Source organism: Triturus cristatus, chromosome 4_1 (genome assembly GCF_964204655.1).
Source record: "Triturus cristatus chromosome 4_1, aTriCri1.1, whole genome shotgun sequence".
In the NCBI taxonomy this organism is placed as follows: Eukaryota; Metazoa; Chordata; class Amphibia; order Caudata; family Salamandridae; genus Triturus; species Triturus cristatus.
The window spans coordinates 132,876,668-132,899,969 of NC_140585.1; the positions used below are offsets into that span (position 1 = coordinate 132,876,668).

At 53.2% G+C, this 23,302-nt stretch overlaps 1 protein-coding gene across 1 annotated transcript in view; it reads left to right on the forward strand.

The window, feature by feature from the left end:
• The window catches only part of LOC146847662 (uncharacterized), a 95,583-nt gene that overhangs the window by 67,071 nt on the left and 5,210 nt on the right, over positions 1-23,302 (forward strand). The window lies entirely within an intron of this gene.

Consider the following 23,302-nt stretch of genomic DNA (forward strand, 5'->3'; position numbering starts at 1 on the left):
TATTTAGAGAGGTTCGCTGACAGAATACCAATGTCACTAATATCAATCGACAAAATTATCGACACCAAAATATGAACACCCAATTGTCATTATATATTGAGTCCAATGATCACCTTTAGGAGTGGCTATAGCATGGAAACTGCGCTTATTGTGGCCACAGAGGACATTGGATCGTCTTTAGATACGGGCGGCAGAGCAGCCCTTATCTTACTTGACCTGTCTGCAGCCTTTGATACGGGCAGTCATACTTCTCTGATTGACCATTTGCAGTCTGTTGTTGTCAAGGACGAAGCCCTTGCATTTGTTCACTCATTCCTTGTCGATAGGACTCAACAGTATCTCACAAAGGATTCACCTCATTCCCCTCAGAGCCTTTCGATCTGCTGTGCGGGGATCCTCAGGGCTCGTCATTAAGCACGATCCTTTTTAACCTGTACGCCTCCCCCCCCTGGCCAGTCTGATAATGTCCTTTTGGGCTTTCACTGGCGACTTATGCAAATGACACTCAGATCATTGTGTCGGTTACCAATGATATCCAAAATACAGCTGAGACATTTCATAACTGCATGGTAGAGTCAGTGACTCGATGAGCAATAACTGCTTAAAAATAAACTCAACAAAAACAGAAGTTATGCTGTTTGGAAACAGTGTGTCATTTTGGTCCCCCTCTTGTTAGCCCCATGATCTTGGGATCTACCTATATCTGTTAAAGAATATAAAAATCTGGGCGTTCTTATAGATGATGAGCTCCCTTTTTAAGAGCAAGTTAATTCAGTGATCTCTTCCTCTTATTACACAGTAAGAATAATAAAGAAAATCGCTCACCTGATTACTTTTGACTTGTTATAGGCTGTGTTCACTGCGCTAGTTCTGGCAAGACTAGACTATTTAATGGTCGTTTCCTAAACTTAAAAAAAGAAATCACTGAATAAACATCCGACAATGCAAAATACGGCACCAAGGATGCTATTTAACATCCCTAGGTATGAATCGGCATCCCTGGCTCTGAAGAAGTTACATTTGTTGTCCATTGAACAGCGCATTGCCTTTAAGGCTCTCTGCCTAGCATATAAGGTGCTGCATAGCATTGGCCCAGATTACTGGAAAAATAACCTTAAATGGTACACTCCAAGTAGATGCCTGTGCTCCAGCCACTGTAAAAATCTGGAAGCTTCTCCCCACAATCGTATGTCCTGGGTAGGCAGGAGTTTCATCAGAAATTGACAGTCTCCCTTAATCCCTGAAATCCTCAACCACACTTCTAGCCTTCTCAAAATCTTTAAAAGCATGGCTCTACTACAACTAAAGGCACTCCTCTTATTGATCACAGATAGCGCCAAGACGCCTCCAGGTACACGCTGCTCTTTACAAATCTATTCAATATCAGGATCGAAAAAGGCATTCTGCATGTGTTGAATCTTCTTTACTACCTTGGCTGCTTCTTCATGCAGCAGCATAGTTTGCCTTCGCCACAGATCCTGTATTTTACAGTACACATATAGCAAGCTTCTCCCAATACATTTATTAGCACAATTCTTTCTTGATACCTCAAGGCCAAGAACAGGACTGAGCGACACTGGGAAATAATAAATGAGCAAGGACCACCTCAAGAGCTCCGCAATGTATAAATCTCATGTCCTAAAAAGAACATTTTTATTCAGCAAATCTTTGCCCTTTAACTGAGGAACAGAGCAGCCAGAAAGGTGTGTTAAATGCCCACCATTAACCGTTTATATGAAACAATACGGTTTTAATGGGTGCGAGCATATGTCATCGATGCATATCTGTGACATGAGGTACGACTGGGCGGCTGTAAGGTGGGATTTAGAGAAGCAAGAGCACAGTTAGAGACTGCTTATAACAACCACAAAGCTGCACCTATTTATCAGGCACACTACAGGGCTCGAAAAATCTGAAAAATGGTACTAGTCCTGCAGGACTAGTACCTTGAAAAATCTCCTCGCCCTAACAGTGACCTACTTGACCTCCGTCTCTGAAAGCGGAGCAAAAGTGACAAGATAACAAGATTTAAAGGCATTTTTATTGCTCATTTGCTTTGTGAGCAATAAAAAGGCCTTTAAATCTTGTTATCTTGTCACATTTGCTCCGTTTTCAAAGACGGAGGACAAAAGTTAGTATGTTTTCCTACTCGCCAGAAAGGGCGAGTAGGACCTAAAAATAGCTCGACCTCATAAAATTTACCTCGCAAATGCGAGCGGTCGAGTGGATTTGTCGAGCCCTGCACTAGTTGAAAGTGTATCAGGACGAAAGAGCGGTCGGCGAATCAGTCATTTCTTGGCAAGACTCTGGGACTCACTTTCACCATCTCTGTGACCACATCCTGCCCTGCAACAATCCAAAAGAAACTGAATCTGCAGCACTTGCTCTAACCTCCTGTGCCCTACTCACATCTGTATTTTTATACTTTTGGGGTTTTTCTCACTTTCCTTACTTGCTCTTTTCACATTTTCTAGTCTAATATAACCTCCTTCGTAACCGCTGTTGTTTTAGCTGTTCTATCTGCTAGTTGCTACACCATAGTCTCCTGCCGCTGACCGTTTACAGTGAAAAAGTTCGAATTCACTTACTTTTCCCAGTGAATTCTGCTTTTATAACTGTTTTGTACATTATTATTCATTGATAGAAGCTTTATCCACTGGCATTTCAGTTGTCTGCTCTATAGTTTTTTTTGTTGTTTAAACTATGAGGTTTGCACTACATAAAACTACACACATAAATGTAGAGGAAATGCAGTATCCTGGAATCATTTGGGGAAAGCATGTGTCCCACCTCGTGAAAATGCTTTCCATGGTTGAATGTTTGGCATTCGGCTGTTCACTGCAGGTGTGTTACGTGTATCCTCCAGGTGACCTTCTCCAACCACGATCCTCTCCCAGGTCATGGATGCCTTGTTCACTGTGAGTGATCAGCACATTGTCTCATTGCAGGAGCGGCCCATGCAGGTAAGAGCAGTGAAGCGGGTGGGGGAGAGTCGACAGACGATGAGGGAAAATAAAAAAGAAGAAACCCACTTATCTTGTGCTCGCCGCATCGCTGACACTGCTCTTACCAGCACGGGCCGCTCCTTCCTCACTGTCTCTAAATAACTTCACTGCTATCTCTTCTTGAAGCCTCGAACAATCCAACAGGATTAGAACTCCAGGGAGTTAATCTCTATTTCAGATTTCCTCATTTAACAGACGTACCCTCAAAAAGATCCTTAGCTGGCAATACCCTGAGTATTTGGGACCCACAGTTCATTACTGACCCCATTTCTCCTGCAAGTGTTCAAATCCGAGCTCAAAAAGCGCCTCTTGACTAACTCCTATGTTTGATCCTTTGTTTTTAGAACAAACCTTCAGAGATCCTCCTGTTCCTCCCTTGTGCATTTTCCTCTTCTCACTTTCTTTATTTTCTGCAGTCTGATTATGTTCTCATCCCAGGATGCACTTCCCATGACACATATTGCGTGATTGATCAGAGTTTCGATCTGCTTAAGTGTTCAGTGTTGATAGCTTTCAATTTTATTAGACACAGAGGTGAGTATTATGCATTACTTATCTTGGTTTGTCTATACAGCAGCCAAGTTATATGTGGTAACAAAAACACTGCAGGTCCCAGAACCCATTGGAATTCATAGCTGCAGAAGACTAAACCAGGTGAGCTGTCATGGCACACTACCTAGGCACTTCTTTTTTCATTACTCAAAAGCACCTACCTCCTCTGTTTGTACCTCCCACACACCTACATGTGCATCCCCTCTGTTTGTAACTCATACGCACCTAACTGTGCACCTCCTCTGTTTGTATCTCCTAAGCTTCTACCTGTGCGTCTCCTCTGTACCTCATACACACCTACCTGTGCACCTCTGTTGATACCTCATATTCACCTACCTGAGTACATCCTCTGTTTGTACTTCACAAGTACCTACCTGTGCATCGCCTCCTTTTGTACCTCATACGCACCTACCTCTGCACCTCCTCTGCTTGTACCTCATACGCACCTATTGGTGCATCTTTTCTGTTTTTGCACCTCATAAGCACCTACATGTGCACTTCTGTTTGTACCTCATAAGTACTTGCCTTTGCACCTCATAAGCGCCTGCCTATGCACCTCCTCTGTTTATACCTCATAAGCACCTACCTGTGCACCTCCTCTGTTTGTATCTCCCAGATGAGCTTCTAAATATGAAGCTTGTAATCCCTGTACTGCCAATCATCGAGTTGCTTCCTGTGTTTTGGCTAACAGTGAGCCCTGTAGATTGAGTATGCAGATATTGGGGAGTGATGAGGAGGTGATGGAAAGGAAATGACGGAAACCTAGATTTAAGAAATGTCCAAAGGTGGAAATGCTGCCTTCACATGCGGACAATGAACACCTTCTCCTGCTTTGCCAAAGGCCCATCTGGCCACAAAATAGCCTTCTCCGGCACCAGACGTACAAGACTAAGTCAAATACCTTTGAAAGGAAGAACAAGCATAACCAGTATGTCTCGCCTTTGGGACGTTATAAGCGTTTAGCCATGCAGCACATTATTCTGGGTGCTGTACCTCCAGGAAGTGGACAGCCATACAATTACTACACACTGGGTCATGTAGTCTGATTCAGAAATACAAATCGAGCCAGCAGTAGACAGCCCAAAAATGTGATTGGGATTACAGGCCTACCCTTGGACTGTTTTTTCCATATTAGTGAGAACGCCTTCATTCATTACCTGTAGCAGTTCTGTAGCCAGGGTGTTTTCCCACACAATTATAGATTTGCTGTATTTGCCACATAAACTATCATCTGCAGATTTTGGCAAGAACTGTTTTGTTAATATTGTAAATGTAGTGTTTCCGCACAGTGGAAGGCCCGTCACAAAGGTTTACTGGTCACCTTTCCCTTGCTTGTTGATCTACTTGGTTGTTAAACTGGTACTAATTAGGTGAAAGCTTTACCCAGAAAGTGTTAAAATGCTAACTTTATTATAAATCCATGTGCAGGGGAACATGAAAATGTTTGCTCAGGGAATGATTTTGCATCTGTCGTGGATTTTCACTCAGTTTTTCAGTTCATGACGTCCCTTACCTGGTGCTGGCAGGAATTCGGCGGCCCCATTGAAGCGTACAGTCCAGGACTTACTATGGAGAACAGGAGGGGGGTGTAAAGCGAGTTAACACGGACAACGGGAAGGGGGCGGGAACAAAATTAACAGGGACAACAGGAGGGAGCGGAAAGAAAGTGAACGCGGACAACGGGAGGGGGCGGGAAGAAAGTTAACGCGGACAACGGGATGGGGCGGGATTAAAGGCAACACAAACTATGGGGGCAGAAACAAAGGCAACACGGATGACCTCCATGATAACAGCAGAGCTCAGAACAGGAAAGCGTAGGTAAAAGAAAAAGTAGTGCGTGGACAATATATATTGCCTATTTCGAAAGGATCCATGTAGCAGGGCCAGTCGCCAGGGTGGGAACAAAACAGCCACAAGGTGTGGCTAATGTACACTATTTGCCAAGGAGAACTACGTAATTTATAAAGGCTGCCCAAGCAACCAATTAAAAGCTGTGGGTGTGGGATGGGTGTGTTCAAACTCCACAGAAGGATTACAGCATGCCTCGCAGACCAGAGAATGCATGCTGCTTCTAGGCTAAACCTATTAAGCAACAGTTGTTTAATATGAACACATCTGTTGGCTGTGGGGATCTGTCAGGTCAGTTATATATTGTGATGGATCAGTCTATTAAGAGCTAAATGACTGATATTGCTGTTGGTTGTGTGCCTCGCCTACACTCATAATGCAAAGGTAGGTATTCCAATTAACCATTCGTTCTGGAAGTAGCTGCAGATTAAAGTTCAACAGGATCTGAACGCTATCTGCTTTAGGAAGCACTAAAGAATCTCTTGTTTGTGCAAAGTGTCAGAGCCAGAACTAGGCTGTGTACGCTGCTCTAGTCTCAGGGAGATGGACAGATATTATGGCTATAGGAAATCCACCTCCACTCACTATAATTTTCTAATCTTCAGGATTTGAAGAAATAAGAAATGCTTGATGTTAGACCCGGCCCTCGTAACATAGCTAGACCTGACCCCTGCACCTCACACCAGCCCCCAAACCCACGGCCTAGCCGATCCTTCCCACCAGAACTCGCACGCACCCAACCCGGACTTCCCCGTCCGTGGCCTTCTGCCCTTCGGCCACACCAGGCCCGCGTGCCCACTTCGTGCAACAAGATGGCCGCCCGGCCCCAGCGCGACCCTGGCCTAGAGGCGCCACTCCGGCTGGAAGACATCACGCTCCCCTTAGGATAAGAGAGGGAGGAGCAGTTTCTATCACACCTCTGCGCTTCCCCGGGACGGTGGGTTTCGATCGACCTGCCGGCCTCCCCGAGGGCTGGCTCCACGCCTGCTGGGTGTCTGGGACTCCTCCCGACCCGGCCCTGAAAGGATCAAAAGACAATGGCAGGAAACCCCAACAAGCGACCCCCAGGTGACAAGACCCCCGCCTGCACAGACTCCGGACATCAAAGAGGAGTCGCCCTATAGCAAGGGGTGCTCTGGGACTGTCCGGCAGATTCGCCTTGGAACACCTGAGCCCTGCTGAGTGACTCGCGGCTCCCTGAAGATCGTAAGACCTCCGAACTTGTGCTTGAGCCCTGCTGAGCGACTCGCAGCTCCCTGAAGATCGTAAGACCTCCGAACTTATGCTTGAGCCCTGCTGAGTGACTCGCGGCTCCCTGAAGATCGTAAGACCTCTGAACTTGTGCTTGAGCCTTGCTGAGTGACTCGCGGCTCCTCGAAGATCGCAAGACCACCGAACTTGTATCCGAGCCCTGCTGAGCGACTCGCGGCTCCCACAGACTCTCTTGGTCCCGCCGGACCCCACGACGACAAGCGTATCCCCCAGCTCGAGGATTGTGAGCTGTGCGCCGGGTACGCTCCTGCATTTGATCCATACCCCCAAAGACTGTCCCGCTACCTCCTACTCCCCTCCAAGACTCTGAGAGCCCACGCTCTGCTTGTATATATTTGCCGTGCTGATCATAAAGATCCTACCATTCCAATCTGATAAAGATTTGCTCGTAAGAACTCCTCGTGTGGTGTCTCTCTGTCGTGTGGTGCCGACTGTGCGATCCTAGATACGAGGTTCCTCCCCTGAGGAGTCTCCCACCAGTGCCCGGCTACGATACCTCGAGGGTGGGTCTCAGGGCAGTCAGGGCCCCCTCCGGGCCCCTCTGAGGTCGCCTTCTAACATTGGTGGCAAGCGACGGGATTCGGGCTCATAATCTAGAGATCGTACCGTGAACGGCTGACGCACTACCGACAAAGATGGCAGAAGGAAACGCCGTGGTTCTCATAGAAGACTACGCCAGTACCGTGTTCCAGGTGGAACAACTGGAAGAGTACACTCATAAAGAACTAAAACAATTCTGTAAGGAACTCAGAATCGCTACCACTGGTCTCAACACCAAAGAAGATATGCAAAAGGCACTGAAAGCTTGGGTGGATTCTGGAGCCTCCTGGCCAGAAGGAGCGGGGGAGCCCCACGACGAAGCTGGGCCCTCCCAAGGAGAACGCAGCAGCAACCAGGTGCGAGGCTTCGTACCAGACGGGGGCCTATCCCCGGAGGAACTCGCAGACAGAGAAAAAAGTCGCCATCACGAGCTCGAATTAGCCAAACTCAAAATTGAGGGCGAGCTGAAATTAGCCGAGAAAAAGCTAGCAGTAGAACAGTTGCGAGTACAAGGAGAACTAGAAGAGAAGAAACTCCAACGAGAACACGAGGGAAGGAGACTTCAACTGGAACATGAACGCAGCCTGAAGGAAATAGAACTGAAAGCGAGAAGCGAAGAAACGCGGCCCCCGGGGAACCGGGAGGCGGCCGCCCCGACGGAACAGAAGGTCCACATCCCCAAGGATGTGGTCAAAGAATATTACAAAAATTATGACATTCAGCAGTGGTTCCGGGCCTACGAGGTCGCCATGACCTCCCATCGGGTCCCACAGAAGGATTGGGGGGCTGGGTTATGGGGACGATTCCTGAGCGAAGGGAGAGACACCCTGCTCGACCTACCCACCTCCATGCAAACATCCTATGAACACATGAAAGCGGCCCTCCTCACAAGGTACGGCCTCACCCCGGAGATGATCCGCCAGCGGTTCCTGGACTGCAGGAAGATCCCGGTTACCACCTGGGTGGAATATGTGAATTTCTTCAGCAGCGCCTTCGATGGATGGATCAAGGGCAGCAAGGTAACCACCCTGGAAGAACTAACAGACCTTATGCTGTGGGAACACCTGGCGGCCAACTGCTTTGTGGAACTCCGCCAGCATCTGCTCGACAGCAAGCTCACGGACCCAAGAAAGCTGGCTGTCGAGGCGGATCGCTGGACCAACACCCGGGTCTCCCGGGGCCCTGTAGGAGAGTACCCCAGAGCCAGTCAGGGACCACCCCGCCAGAGAGGGGGGGGAAACCAGGGAAGGCAGAGAGAGTCCCAGGCTAGTCCCCCGAAGTCCCAACCTCCACCTTTCCCGGCACCCCCACCAGCTGTATCCGGCCCCCCCCTTAGACGGGGGCACCGGGTAACCATCACTTGTTTCCGTTGCCAGAAGCCCGGGCATTACGCCAATGACCCTGAATGCCCCATGGCCCCACGCACCACCCAGGCAGCACCCCCTGCTAGACAGATAGCCAACGTAGCCCTGGGGGAGGAGGTTGAGGAGGCCGAGGAGTGGGAACCCGCCGCTATGGCCCTAGTACCCTTAGGAGATAGAGAGATGGTCCCTGGGATCCTCCTGCCCTCTAACACAAAGAAATATGGGCAGCTCGTAACAATCAATGGCCACCAAGTAGAAGCCCTCCGTGACACCGGGGCCAGCATCACCGGTGTCCTTAGCCATTTAGTACACGAAGACCAGGTCCTCCCCAACGTCTTTTGCCCTGTCATTTCAGCCGACAACACAGAAAGCCTATGTAAGGTAGTGTTAGACCTGGCACCTTGGCGTGAGTCTCCCTTCCTCTTTTTGTCGCTGTGCCTCATGTGTTTTTATGGTGTTGGCCGCTCAGCGCGCTGTGCCACTGCCAACCAGTGTCGCGGTGCGAGTGCTCCCTATGTAAATTGTATATGTTGGTTGGATTCCATGATTGGATTGTTTGATTTACTGTCAGACCCCAGTAAAGTGCGCCAGGGGCGCCAGGGCATGTAAATGCGAACACCGCTGGTGGGCTTGCAGCACTGGTTGTGCCACCCACAGAAGCGGCCGGTAAAATATGTCTGAGGTCTGCCACCGCAGAACCTGCGTGCAGTCTGGTACTGACATGCTGACCGGCAAGTGCCCACACTTGCCAGTCCCTAAAACCTTCCCTTAGCTGCATGTTAGTCACCCCTCTGGTAGGCCCACGGGCAGGGTGCGTTGTAAGCCTAAGGTAGGACAAGCCCGGATGCGTGGCATGTCCTAGTAGTGAATTACCGCCATCTTGTTGTTCACTACTGCAAGGCTACCCTGTTCTCATAGGCCAGTATGGGCGGCCTGGATTATTACACCCTATGATCCTAACCGACCCAGGGCACATGGTAGAAGATCGAGTTTAGTATGCCTGAACTCGGAATAATAAGGTACATCTTTTCGCAAGGTTTATTTTAATATTCCGGGTTTGCAAATGCCGCTTTTAGAAAGTCGGCCTTTGCTTGCCTAAACATTTCAGCCGCCTCTGCGTGATGTGTATCTGATGTCTGGCTGGTGTGAGTGACAGGGCTGGGGGAACCCAGATGGGCAGGGCTAGGTAGCCTGGTATGAATAGGACGATCGACAGGTAGATGGGTGGGAGGAGTGCTCCTAGGTTCTGAATAGGACAGTGCTCCGCTACCTCGATGCCGGCTCCACCCCCTGTGGAGCGTCTGATGACTCTGCCCTGCACTCTGAAAGAAGAAGCCTGCATCACGTAAACAAAGTGCTCAGAAACCGGACTGAACTAGGCAAGGGCCCCCCTGGCCTGGGAGAACAAAAGATTTGTGGTATAAATGGAGGAGCCCTGCTCCTAAGAAAAGAGATCCGCTTTTGACCAAGAAGAATCTCTGCCTGAGGAGGAGGCACCGGGAAAGCTGTAGGAGGAAGACTGTCCCTATCCTGGGGGATTGGCCTGCAGTGGTGACCTTGCTGCCAAAGGAGAGAAGAGAAACTGTTGCTGAAAACTTTACTTTACTTTTACTTTCAAGACTTGTGCTTTTCCAAAACGATCTCCAAGGGCTTGGAACTGAGCTTGCCCCCTGAACTGAGCCCCAGGACCATTGGGCTCTACCTGATCTTCACTCGCCTGCTGCTGGACTGTGGTGTCCTTTCCCTCGCCGGAGCTGTGACCCTCGTGCCCAGTCCCTCCCTGAGCCGTGACCAGGACTGCTTAGCCGCCCCCGCCTTGGGAAGAGCCTCGCTCGATCGGAGCCGCTCCCCCTACGCTGTGCTGGGCTGCCCCGTCACCTCGCTCGTGGAGGCTCGCTGGGCACCTTCACCCTCCCGCCGGAATCGGCGTGTGAGCATCTCCAAGCCTCGGACGGCCCGGACGCATCTGCGTGCCCGGCTGCCCCGCTTTGTTCACCCGCCACCTACAACACCCCGCTCTTGTCGTGAGCCTGAGGATCAGACACCCTCGTGAAGTGTGGGAGCCCCGGACGCCGCCTCGCTCTTCTGTCGAAGAGCCGCTGAAATCCCGCACCCGCCTTTGCATCAAGAAACAAGGTACTGTACTTACGAACTCGACCGCGAGCTCGCATCGGATCCAGGGTCCGCAACGTTCTTATTTCCCTGTCATCTGCTGTGTGCTTCCGGGGCGCTGCCTCAGCACAAAGTACGCTGAGGCCTACAGTTACCTTGTGCCCACCTAAAGAACTTTATGTAAAACAAAGAGAACTTTACCGTATTTCCAAGAATTGTGGCCCCATCAGTTCAACGTTACTGGGCCTTGTATTTGAATCTGCTGAATCTACATAAAAGCTTATTTTTATATACTTCCTGATTGGTGTCCATTTGTGGTGCATGCAAGGGGTTTACTGTATGTGTAATTGCATTTGCTTAACCGTGTACGCCTGAGACTTAGCCTAGACTGCTCGCGCCACGCACCTAGAGGGTGAGCAGGGGTTATTCTGGGGAGTCATCCTTCGCCCTGACAAGAAGTAAAGGGTCCCTGCTTGTTGTGGGTTCACACCTGCGTCAACCAGAGCCCCCTCATTTCTAACACTGGTGGCAGCGGTGGGATTTACGGATTTGCATTTGTGGTTTGCGTATAGAGAATCACTGATCACCACGTAGTGAGAGCAGACCAGTAACACAGCCACAAGGCTAGCATTTGTTTTGTTTTGCCAAGAGTCTCCGTTGTTAGAGCCATGCCTGGTTCACTTTCCGCCGGAAGGGCGGCTTCCATAATCTCTGGATTTGAAGACGTAGATTGGGAAGAAGACGCGCTTCTGAATCGTACCAATGAAGACTTGAAAGGTCTTTGCTCCAAGTTCAGGATTGCCCAAACTGGATTGAAAAACAAGACCCAATTCGTGAAGGCGCTGAGGGCCTGGTATGAGTCAAAGGCACCAGAGAATCAGGTGGAAGTGGTTCCACCAGAAAGTGTCCATGAGTTTGGCAGAGGCCTGTCGCCAGAAGAATTGGCAGACAGGGCAGCAACCCGGGCACACGAGGTGGAGATGGCAAAACTTCATGGGCAGATGGATATGGAAAAACAAAGACTAGCCATGGAAGAAAAGAAACTACAATTAGAGCATGACATGAAGCTGAGGGAGCTGGAGCTGAAAACAAAAAGTTTGGAGCTTAATCCCTCTGGTGGCAGCACACCGCCAGTACCGGCGGAACCAAGAGTTTATATTCCCAAGGATGTGGTGAAGGAGTTCTTCAAGAATGACGACATCGGGCAGTGGTTCAGAGCCTACGAGGTAGCCATGTCTTCCCACCGGGTCCCTGAGAAAGATTGGGGAGCGGGGTTGTGGGGACGGTTCCTGAGTGAAGGGCGGGACACACTGTTAGATTTACCTGCTGATGTTCATAATTCTTATGCCCATATGAAGGAAGCATTGATGGCTAGGTATGGGTTGACCCCTGAGTTATATAGACAGAGGTTCAGGGGTTGCACTAAGATTCCCAATAGTACGTATGTGGAGTATGTGACTTTCTTTTGCAGAGCGCTGGATGGTTGGGTAAAGGGTAGTAAGGTGAAAGATTATCAAGGGCTTCTTGATTTAATGGCATGGGAGCACTTGTCCAGTAATTGTTTTCCTGAGCTACGCCAGCACCTGATCGATAGTAGGCTGACTAACCCTAGGAAGCTTGCTGAGGAGGCGGACCGCTGGGTCAGTACCAGGGTCCACAAGGGTACCGTGGGGGATTCCGCCAAAGGTGGGCAGGGTCCCCAGCAGAAGAGTGGGGGGGACAGGGGTAAACAGAAGCAGTTCCAAAAAGGGCCCCAAAATAGTCCCCAAGGGAACCAAGGGAAGGGTTCTCAGCCTCCCCCACCCCAGAAACCGACCGGGGCCCCGACAGGTCCTCCTGTTCAAAAGGGGCCCGTAAGATGTTACAGGTGTAACAATTTGGGGCATTTTGCCTCTGATGTAAAGTGTCCATTGTTTGGTAAACCCGCGCCCACTGGTGCTCCACCCCGGCAGGTGACTAGTGTAGCCTTGGGGGAGGAGAGGGATGTCCAAGGTGGGTGGGGTCCCGCAGAGATGTCCCTGGTCTCGCTAGGAGACTGTGAAGTGGTCCCTCCAACCCAGCTGCCTGAGAACACTAAGAAGTACAGGCAGTGGGTGACCATAAATGGCCATAGAGTGGAAGCTCTTAGGGATACAGGAGCCAGTGTGACAGCTGTCAGGTGTCACCTGGTGTCTCAGGAGCAGGTGGTCCCCAATGCATTCTATCCCGTTGTTGCCGCTGACAACACAGAGAGACACTGCAAGGTGGCTCAGGTTCCCTTTGAGTGGGGGGGGGGGGGTCTCTGGTACTCTTCAGGTAGCTGTGAGGCCCGCCATGCCTGTAGACTGTTTGTTAGGGAACGATTTGGAGAGCTCACCTTGGGCTAAGGTGGAGCGGAGTGCTCACCTGGAGATGTTGGGTATGCCGGATTGGGCGTGTGTCACCACACGGTCCATGGCAGCCAGTAGAGGTACTCAAGAGGTCCTGGAGCCTGAGAGGGAGGCCCAGGAACCGGCCTCAGAGAGAAGGAGCAAGGGGCGCGGGAAGCCGGCCCCTGAAGTTCCCACGGTCCAGGAGGGAGCAGACCTTGAGGGGGATGCCCTGGAGCCTACAGGGGAGCAGATAGCTGAACTGGGAGACCTGCCGGAGCTGACCCATTGGCAGCAGGAAGGGGGTCCCACCAGGGAGGACTTTTGCAAGGCACAGAAGGAGTGCCCTTCTCTCGTGGGTATGCGGCAGCAGGCTGCAGACCAGGCCGCAGGTGATCAGTCAGGATCACATTTCGTTTACTGGGAGAACGACCTCCTATATACAGAGCCTAAGGTTGCTGAGCCTGGGTCAGCCCGTGCGCTGGTGGTACCCCAGGACTTCAGAGCCTTCCTACTGGGGCTGGCTCTCGATGTGCCATTGGCAGGGCATTTGGGGCAGGACAAGACCTTTGAAAGGCTTGTCACCCACTTTTATTGGCCTCAAATGCGCAGGAGTTCAGATACTCACTGCAGGACATGCCAGACTTGCCAGGCAAGTGGAAAGAGTGGAAGGAAGCAGAAGGCTCCACTCCAGCCATTCCCTGTGGTCGGTACCCCATTCCAGCGAGTGGGGATTGACATTGTAGGGCCACTGGACCCCAGGACAGCGATGGGCAATAGGTTCATCCTGGTCCTGGTGGACCATGCCACCCGGTACCCGGAAGCCATTCCTCTAAGGACAGTGACGGCCCCCGTGGTGGGACGGGCACTGATGGGAATTTTCTCCCGAGTGGGATTCCCTCTAGAAGTGGTGTCTGACCGAGGTACCAATTTCATGTCCAAGTACATGAAATCTCTTTGGCAAGAGTGTGGTGTAACCTACAAGTTCACCACCCCTTACCACCCCCAAGGAAACGGGTTGGTTGAGAGATTCAACCGAACCCTCAAAGGCATGATAATGGGCCTAGAAGGAGCCATGAGGCGTAAGTGGGACGTCCTCTTACCATGCCTTCTCTTCGCTTACCGTGAGGTGCCACAGAAGTCTCTGGGGTTCAGTCCCTTTGAGCTTCTGTATGGCCACCCAGTCAGAGGACCTCTAAGTCTGGTCAAAGAAGGCTGGGAGCAATCTCCCAGGAAGCCTCCCCAGAATGTATATAGTTACATGCTGGCCTTCAGGAATCAGACTAGGCGATTCAGGCAACTTGCTGAGGCAAATCTGGAAGCCAGCCAGGAGGAGATGAAGCGGTGGTACGACCAGAATGCCACTCTGGTAGAGCTTCAGCCTGGACAGAAAGTATGGGTCTTGGCCCCCGTGGAGCCGTGTGCGCTCCAGGATAAGTGGACCGGTCCCTTTGAGGTGGTGGAGCGCAAGAGTCCTGTTACCTACGTGGTGGACCTGAAGTCTCCTAGGAACCCCTTAAGGGTCCTACATGTCAACCGCCTCAAGCCCCACTTGGAGAGGTCCCAAGTGGGCATGCTCTTGGCAACAGATGCTGGAATGGAAGAGGAGACAGAACCTCTTCCTGACCTCCTGTCAGCCAAGGAGCAAGATGGGTCAGTGGATGGTGTCATCCTCTCTTCCACCCTGACCCCTGAGCAACAGAATGATTGTCGCCAGTTGCTGGGACAGTTTTCTGACCTGTTTTCCCTGGTCCCTGGTGTCACTGATTGGTGCGTCCATGATGTGGACACTGGGGATAGTCCACCTGTGCGGCACAAGGCCTACAGGGTGACTGACAGGGTGAGGACATGCATCAAGGAGGAGGTCTCCAAGATGTTTGCACTCGGGGTAATTGAGTCTTCTAGCAGTCCTTGGGCCAGCCCCGTGGTCTTGGTCCCAAAGGCTGCAGCGCCGGGAGCCACACCCGAACTCCGGTTCTGTGTGGACTACAGAGGACTCAATTCGGTCACTAGGACAGACGCCCACCCCATCCCCAGAGCTGATGAGCTCATCGATCGGCTAGGGGCTGCCAACTACCTCAGCACGTTTGATTTAACGTCTGGGTATTGGCAGATCGCCTTGACCGAGGGGGCCAAAGAGAGGTCAGCATTTTCCACCCCAGATGGGCACTACCAGTTCCGGGTTATGCCATTTGGGATGAAGAATGCCCCTGCCACCTTCCAGAGATTGGTCAACCAGGTGTTGGCTGGGCTGGATTCGTTCAGTGCAGCCTACCTGGATGACATCGCAGTGTTCAGCTCCACTTGGGAGGAACACTTGCGTCACCTCTGGGAAGTGTTGATGGCGCTGCGCAAGGCAGGCCTCACGATCAAGGCGAGTAAGTGCCAGATCGGGCAGGGTTCCGTGGTGTACTTGGGACACCAAGTTGGGAGTGGCCAGGTGGCACCCCTTCAGCCCAAGATAGAAACCATCCTGAATTGGGAGGCGCCCAAAACCCAGACGGAGGTGAGAGCCTTCCTAGGTCTCACCGGGTACTACAGGAGGTTTGTCAAGGGGTATGGCAACATGGTTGCCCCCTTGACAGCGCTGACTTCGAAGAAGCAGCCCAGGAAAGTGATTTGGACTGACACCTGTCAGAAAGCTTTTGAGGCCTTGAAAACTGCTATGTGCACGGCGCCCGTGCTCTTGGCTCCCAACTTCTCCAAAGAGTTTATCGTTCAGACAGACGCTTCAGAGCATGGTGTGGGGGCTGTTCTTTCACAGATTAATGAGGAGGGCCTAGATCAACCCGTAGCCTTTCTTAGCAGGAGGTTACTTCCACGGGAACAAAGGTGGAGTGCTATTGAGCGTGAGGCATTTGCTGTGGTCTGGGCGCTGAAGAAGCTAAGACCCTACTTGTTTGGGTCTCACTTCCGGGTTCAGACGGATCACAGGCCCCTCAGATGGTTGATGCATATGAGGGGTGAGAATCCAAAGCTGTTGAGGTGGTCCATTTCCCTACAGGGTATGGATTTCACGGTGGAGCATCGCCCTGGTACAGATCACGCCAATGCTGACGGTCTGTCCAGATTTTTCCGCCTTAGTGATGAGGAACTCCCTGGGGTAGGGTAGTTCTCCCCACTCTTCAGCTGGAGGGGACACGTGTTAGACCTGGCACCTTGGCGTGAGTCTCCCTTCCTCTTTTTGTCGCTGTGCCTCATGTGTTTTTATGGTGTTGGCCGCTCAGCGCGCTGTGCCACTGCCAACCAGTGTCGCGGTGCGAGTGCTCCCTATGTAAATTGTATATGTTGGTTGGATTCCATGATTGGATTGTTTGATTTACTGTCAGACCCCAGTAAAGTGCGCCAGGGGCGCCAGGGCATGTAAATGCGAACACCGCTGGTGGGCTTGCAGCACTGGTTGTGCCACCCACAGAAGCGGCCGGTAAAATATGTCTGAGGTCTGCCACCGCAGAACCTGCGTGCAGTCTGGTACTGACATGCTGACCGGCAAGTGCCCACACTTGCCAGTCCCTAAAACCTTCCCTTAGCTGCATGTTAGTCACCCCTCTGGTAGGCCCACGGGCAGGGTGCGTTGTAAGCCTAAGGTAGGACAAGCCCGGATGCGTGGCATGTCCTAGTAGTGAATTACCGCCATCTTGTTGTTCACTACTGCAAGGCTACCCTGTTCTCATAGGCCAGTATGGGCGGCCTGGATTATTACACCCTATGATCCTAACCGACCCAGGGAACATGGTAGAAGATCGAGTTTAGTATGCCTGAACTCGGAATAATAAGGTACATCTTTTCGCAAGGTTTATTTTAATATTCCGGGTTTGCAAATGCCGCTTTTAGAAAGTCGGCCTTTGCTTGCCTAAACATTTCAGCCGCCTCTGCGTGATGTGTATCTGATGTCTGGCTGGTGTGAGTGACAGGGCTGGGGGAACCCAGATGGGCAGGGCTAGGTAGCCTGGTATGAATAGGACGATCGACAGGTAGATGGGTGGGAGGAGTGCTCCTAGGTTCTGAATAGGACAGTGCTCCGCTACCTCGATGCCGGCTCCACCCCCTGTGGAGCGTCTGATGACTCTGCCCTGCACTCTGAAAGAAGAAGCCTGCATCACGTAAACAAAGTGCTCAGAAACCGGACTGAACTAGGCAAGGGCCCCCCTGGCCTGGGAGAACAAAAGATTTGTGGTATAAATGGAGGAGCCCTGCTCCTAAGAAAAGAGATCCGCTTTTGACCAAGAAGAATCTCTGCCTGAGGAGGAGGCACCGGGAAAGCTGTAGGAAGAAGACTGTCCCTATCCTGGGGGATTGGCCTGCAGTGGTGACCTTGCTGCCAAAGGAGAGAAGAGAAACTGTTGCTGAAAACTTTACTTTACTTTTACTTTCAAGACTTGTGCTTTTCCAAAACGATCTCCAAGGGCTTGGAACTGAGCTTGCCCCCTGAACTGAGCCCCAGGACCATTGGGCTCTACCTGATCTTCACTCGCCTGCTGCTGGACTGTGGTGTCCTTTCCCTCGCCGGAGCTGTGACCCTCGTGCCCAGTCCCTCCCTGAGCCGTGACCAGGACTGCTTAGCCGCCCCCGCCTTGGGAAGAGCCTCGCTCGATCGGAGCCGCTCCCCCTACGCTGTGCTGGGCTGCCCCGTCACCTCGCTCGTGGAGGCACGCTGGGCACCTTCACCCTCCCGCCGGAATCGGCGTGTGAGCATCTCCAAGCCTCGGACGGCCCGGACGCATCTGCGTGCCCGGCTGCCCCGCTTTGTTCACCCGCCACCTACAACACCCCGCTCTTGTCGTGAGCCTGAGGATCAGACACCCTCGTGAAGTGTGGGAGCCCCGGACGCCGCCTCGCTCTTCTGTCGAAGAGCCGCTGAAATCCCGCACCCGCCTTTGCGTCAAGAAACAAGGTACTGTACTTACGAACTCGACCGCGAGCTCGCATCGGATCCAGGGTCCGCAACGTTCTTATTTCCCTGTCATCTGCTGTGTGCTTCCGGGGCGCTGCCTCAGCACAAAGTACGCTGAGGCCTACAGTTACCTTGTGCCCGCCTAAAGAACTTTACGTAAAACAAAGAGAACTTTACTGTATTTCCAAGAATTGTGGCCCCATCAGTTCAACGTTACTGGGCCTTGTATTTGAATCTGCTGAATCTACATAAAAGCTTATTTTTATATACTTCCTGATTGGTGTCCATTTGTGGTGCATGCAAGGGGTTTACTGTATGTGTAATTGCATTTGCTTAACCGTGTACGCCTGAGACTTAGCCTAGACTGCTCGCGCCACGCACCTAGAGGGTGAGCAGGGGTTATTCTGGGGAGTCATCCTTCGCCCTGACAAGAAGTAAAGGGTCCCTGCTTGTTGTGGGTTCACACCTGCGTCAACCAGAGCCCCCTCATTTCTAACAGGTAGCCCTGGTGCCCTTTGAGTGGGGAGGGGTGGTCGGTAGACTGAAGGTTGCAGTGAGAACCTCCCAGCCCGTCGACTGTCTCCTGGGGAACGACCTGGAAAGTTCCCCCTGGGGACAAGTTGAGCGCAAGACCCATCTAGGGATGATGGGCCTCCCTGAGTGGGTGTGCGCCACCACTCGATCCATGGCGGCTCGACTGACCCCCCTGAGGGAAGTCGACGACGCCCCGACCCCTGAAGATAGGATGGTCCCAGCCGAGGGTTCCCCCCATTACCCCACCAGAAGAGTCGATCGCCAGTGACGAACCCCCGCCTTCCGACTCCACCCCAGTCACCGAGTTCGGCGATCTGCCCGAATTAGCCCAGTGGCGCCACGAGGGGGGCCCCTCCCGAGAAGAGTTCTGCCGAGAGCAGGCTACCTGTCCCTCCCTGGACGGGCCCCGGCAACAGGCAGAGGCCCAGGCCGCAGGCGACCAGACGGGGACGCACCGGGTGTATTGGGAGAATGACCTCCTGTACAGCGAACAGAAGTCGGTGGAGCTAGGGTCCGGCCGGGTGCTGGTGGTACCCCTACGCTTCCGAAACCTCCTCCTGGGCTTGGCCCACGATGTCCCCCTCGCAGGCCACTTGGGCCAGGACAAAACGTACAGTCGCCTCATGACCCACTTCTACTGGCCCAGAATGAGAGCAGATGTAGGAGCCCACTGCAAGTCCTGTCCCACGTGCCAGGCCAGTGGAAAGAGCGGAGGGAGGAGCAAGGCTCCCCTCCAACCCTTCCCTGTCGTCAGTACCCCTTTTGAGCGGGTCGGGATCGACATTGTAGGGCCCCTGGACCCCCCAACTTCCCAAGGGCACCGGTTCATCCTCGTCCTGGTGGACCATGCCACCCGTTACCCTGAGGCCATCCCCCTGCGCACCGTCATGGCCCCCGTGGTGGGCCGGGCGTTGATGGGAATCTTCTCCCGCATGGGTTTCCCCCGCGAGATCGTGAGCGATCGCGGTACCAATTTTATCTCCCGATACATGAAGTCCTTATGGCAACAATGCGGGGTGTCCTATAATTTCACCACCCCGTACCACCCCCAAGGAAACGGCCTGGTAGAGCGGTTTAACCGGACTCTGAAGGGGATGATCGCGGGCCTGGAAGAGCCCCTCCGGCGTAAGTGGGACATCCTGCTCCCCTGCCTCCTATTCGCATACCGCGAAGTTCCCCAGAAATCCTTGGGGTTCAGCCCCTTTGAGTTACTCTACGGGCACCCCGTCAGGGGGCCCCTCAGCCTGGTCAAGGAAGGCTGGGAGGCAGCGCCTCGAGGCCCCCCCAAGATGTGTTCCGTTACGTCCTGACCCTCCGAAATCAGACTAGAAGGTTCCGAGAGATGGCCGAGGCCAACCTGGAGGCGAGTCAGGAGGAGATCAAGCGCTGGTACGACCACAACGCTACTCTGGTCGAGTTTCAGCCGGGCCAGCAGGTATGGGTCATGGCCCCCGTGAAACCCTGCGCCCTCCAGGATAAATGGACCGGGCCCTTCAAAGTGGTTGAGCGGAAGAGCCAGGTCACGTACTTGGTGGACGTCCAGTCCCCCCGGGACCCCCTCCGGGTCCTCCACGTGAACCGCCTCAAGCCCCACTTTGTGCGAACGGAGCTGAGCCTCCTACTGGCCACTGATGATGGGTCCGAGGAGGAGTCAGATCCTCTCCCCGATCTCCTGTGCACCAAGGAGAAGGACGGCTCCGTAGAGGGAGTGAACCTCTCCCCGTCTCTCACTCCCCAGCAGCGTGAGGATTGCCGCCAGCTCCTAGGGCAGTTTCCGGACCTTTTCTCCCTGGTCCCCAAGGTCACCGACTGGTGTGTCCATGATGTGGATACCGGGGACAGCCCACCAGTGAGACACCGAGCCTACCGAGTCCCTGATCGGGTCCGGTCCTGTATCCAAGCCGAAGTCTCGAAAATGTTGACCCTAGGCGTGATCGAACCCTCAGACAGCCCCTGGGCCAGCCCCGTGGTCCTGGTCCCAAAAGCAGCTGCCCCCGGGGTCGCACCAGAACTCCGCTTCTGCGTGGACTACCGGGGACTCAATATAGTCACCCGAGCCGATGCCCACCCCATTCCCCGAGCCGACGAGCTCATTGACCGGCTCGGGGCTGCCCGGTTCCTCAGCACCTTCGATCTCACCTGCGGCTACAGGCAAATTGCGCTCACAGAAGGAGCCAAGGAGCGGTCCGCCTTCTCCACCCCGGATGGGCACCATCGCTTCCGCGTGATGCCCTTCGGGATGAAAAATGCCCCGGCCACCTTCCAGCGACTGGTAAATAGAGTCCTGGCCGGGCTGGAAAAATTCAGTGTCGCATATCTCGACGATATCGCAGTTTTTAGCTCTGAGTGGAGTGAGCACCTCCAGCACCTTCGGAGGGTGCTGACCGCCCTGCGCCAGGCAGGCCTCACCGTGAAAGCCAGCAAGTTCCAGATTGGGCAAGGTTCGGTAACCTACCTGGGGCACCAGGTCGGAAGCGGGCAGGTCGCCCCTCTACAGCCCAAAATCGACGCCATCCTAGCCTGGGAACCCCCCACTACCCAAACGGAGGTCCGAGCCTTTCTGGGCCTCACGGGCTACTACCGGAGATTCATCCGGAATTACGGCAGCCTGGTCGGTCCCCTCACGGGTCTCACATCCAAAAAACATCCCAAGAAGGTGCAATGGTCCCCTGCCTGCCAAGAGGCGTTTGAGGCCCTGAAAGCGGCCATGTGTACTGCCCCCGTCCTCCAGGCCCCCGACTACTCCAAAGAGTTTGTGGTACAAACTGATGCCTCCGAGCATGGCATCGGGGCAGTCCTCTCCCAGGTGAATGACCAAGGCCTGGACCAGCCCGTAGCCTTCCTCAGCCGAAGGCTATTGCCCAGGGAACAGAGATGGAGCACCATCGAGCGAGAGGCATTCGCCGTAGTCTGGGCCCTCAAGAAACTACGCCCTTACCTGTTCGGCACCCATTTCAAGGTCCAAACCGACCATCGCCCCTTGCGATGACTCATGCAGATGCGAGGAGAAAACCCCAAGCTAATGCGGTGGTCAATCTCCCTCCAGGGGATGGATTTCACCCTGGAACATCGCCCTGGGACTGACCACGCCAACGCCGATGGCCTCTCCCGGTTCTTCCGCTTCAGCGAAGAGAACCCCCAAGAAGATGGGTAGTTCTCTCCGGCTTTCAGCTGGGGGGGACGCGTGTTAGACCCGGCCCTCGTAACATAGCTAGACCTGACCCCTGCACCTCACACCAGCCCCCAAACCCACGGCCTAGCCGATCCTTCCCACCAGAACTCGCACGCACCTAACCCGGACTTCCCCGTCCGTGGCCTTCTGCCCTTCGGCCACACCAGGCCCGCGTGCCCACTTCCTGCAACAAGATGGCCGCCCGGCCCCAGCGTGACCTTAGCCTAGAGGCGCCACTCCGGCTGGAGGACATCACGCTCCCCTTGGGATAAGAGAGGGAGGAGCAGTTTCTATCACACCTCTGCGCTTCCCTGGGACGGTGGGTTTTGATCGACCTGCCGGCCTCCCCGAGGGCTGGCTCCACGCCTGCTGGGTGTCTGGGACTCCTCCCGACCCGGCCCTGAAAGGATCAAAAGACAATGGCAGGAAACCCCAACAAGCGACCCCCAGGTGACAAGACCCCCGCCTGCACAGACTCCGGACATCAAAGAGGAGTCGCCCTATAACAAGGGGTGCTCTGGGACTGTCCGGCAGATTCGCCTTGGAACACCTGAGCCCTGCTGAGTGACTCGCGGCTCCCTGAAGATCGTAAGACCTCCGAACTTATGCTTGAGCCCTGCTGAGTGACTCGCGGCTCCCTGAAGATCGTAAGACCTCCGAACTTGTGCTTGAGCCTTGCTGAGTGACTCGCGGCTCCTCGAAGATCGTAAGACCTCCGAACTTGTGCTTGAGCCCTGCTGAGCGACTCGCGGCTCCCTGAAGATCGTAAGACCTCCGAACTTATGCTTGAGCCCTGCTGAGTGACTCGCGGCTCCCTGAAGATCGTAAGACCTCCGAACTTGTATCCGAGCCCTGCTGAGTGACTCGCGGCTCCCACAGACTCTCTTGGTCCCACCGGACCCCACGACGACAAGCGTATCCCCCAGCTCGAGGATTGTGAGCTGTGCGCCGGGTACGCTCCTGCATTTGATCCATACCCCCAAAGACTGTCCCGCTACCTCCTACTCCCCTCCAAGACTCTGAGAGCCCACGCTCTGCTTGTATATATTTGCCGTGCTGATCATAAAGATCCTACCATTCCAATCTGATAAAGATTTGCTCGTAAGAACTCCTCGTGTGGTGTCTCTCTGTCGTGTGGTGCCGAGTGTGCGATCCTAGATACGAGGTTCCTCCCCTGAGGAGTCTCCCGCCAGTGCCCGGCTACGATACCTCGAGGGTGGGTCTCAGGGCAGTCAGGGCCCCCTCCGGGCCCCTCTGAGGTCGCCTTCTAACACTTGAGCCACCCCCAGGGGTTGGAAAAGTTCCAAAGATAGCTTAACGAATAGTAAGGTAAAGAAAGGAGTTGGCACTTAAGTTGATCTAATGTGAACAGGAAAGGATTGTGAAGAGAAGTATGAATGGAATTAACTTTGTAATATAGTTCCTGAAGAGTTAACATTTTTATACACTTCCCCAAACTTAAGTAAGAGCATCATGTCCTGATCCCTCTCTGTGTCCACAATCTGTTCTTGTTAAAATGAAATATTATCCATGTGCATCTTCCTCAAACTCTACCTGTAGAACGTTGGTGCTCAGTGAGCTCCCTTTCTTTACTGGTAAATCGTCACCTTTTCTCAAGTAAAGATGTGACGTGTTCAACAGAGGTTTTAGTTAAATATCTG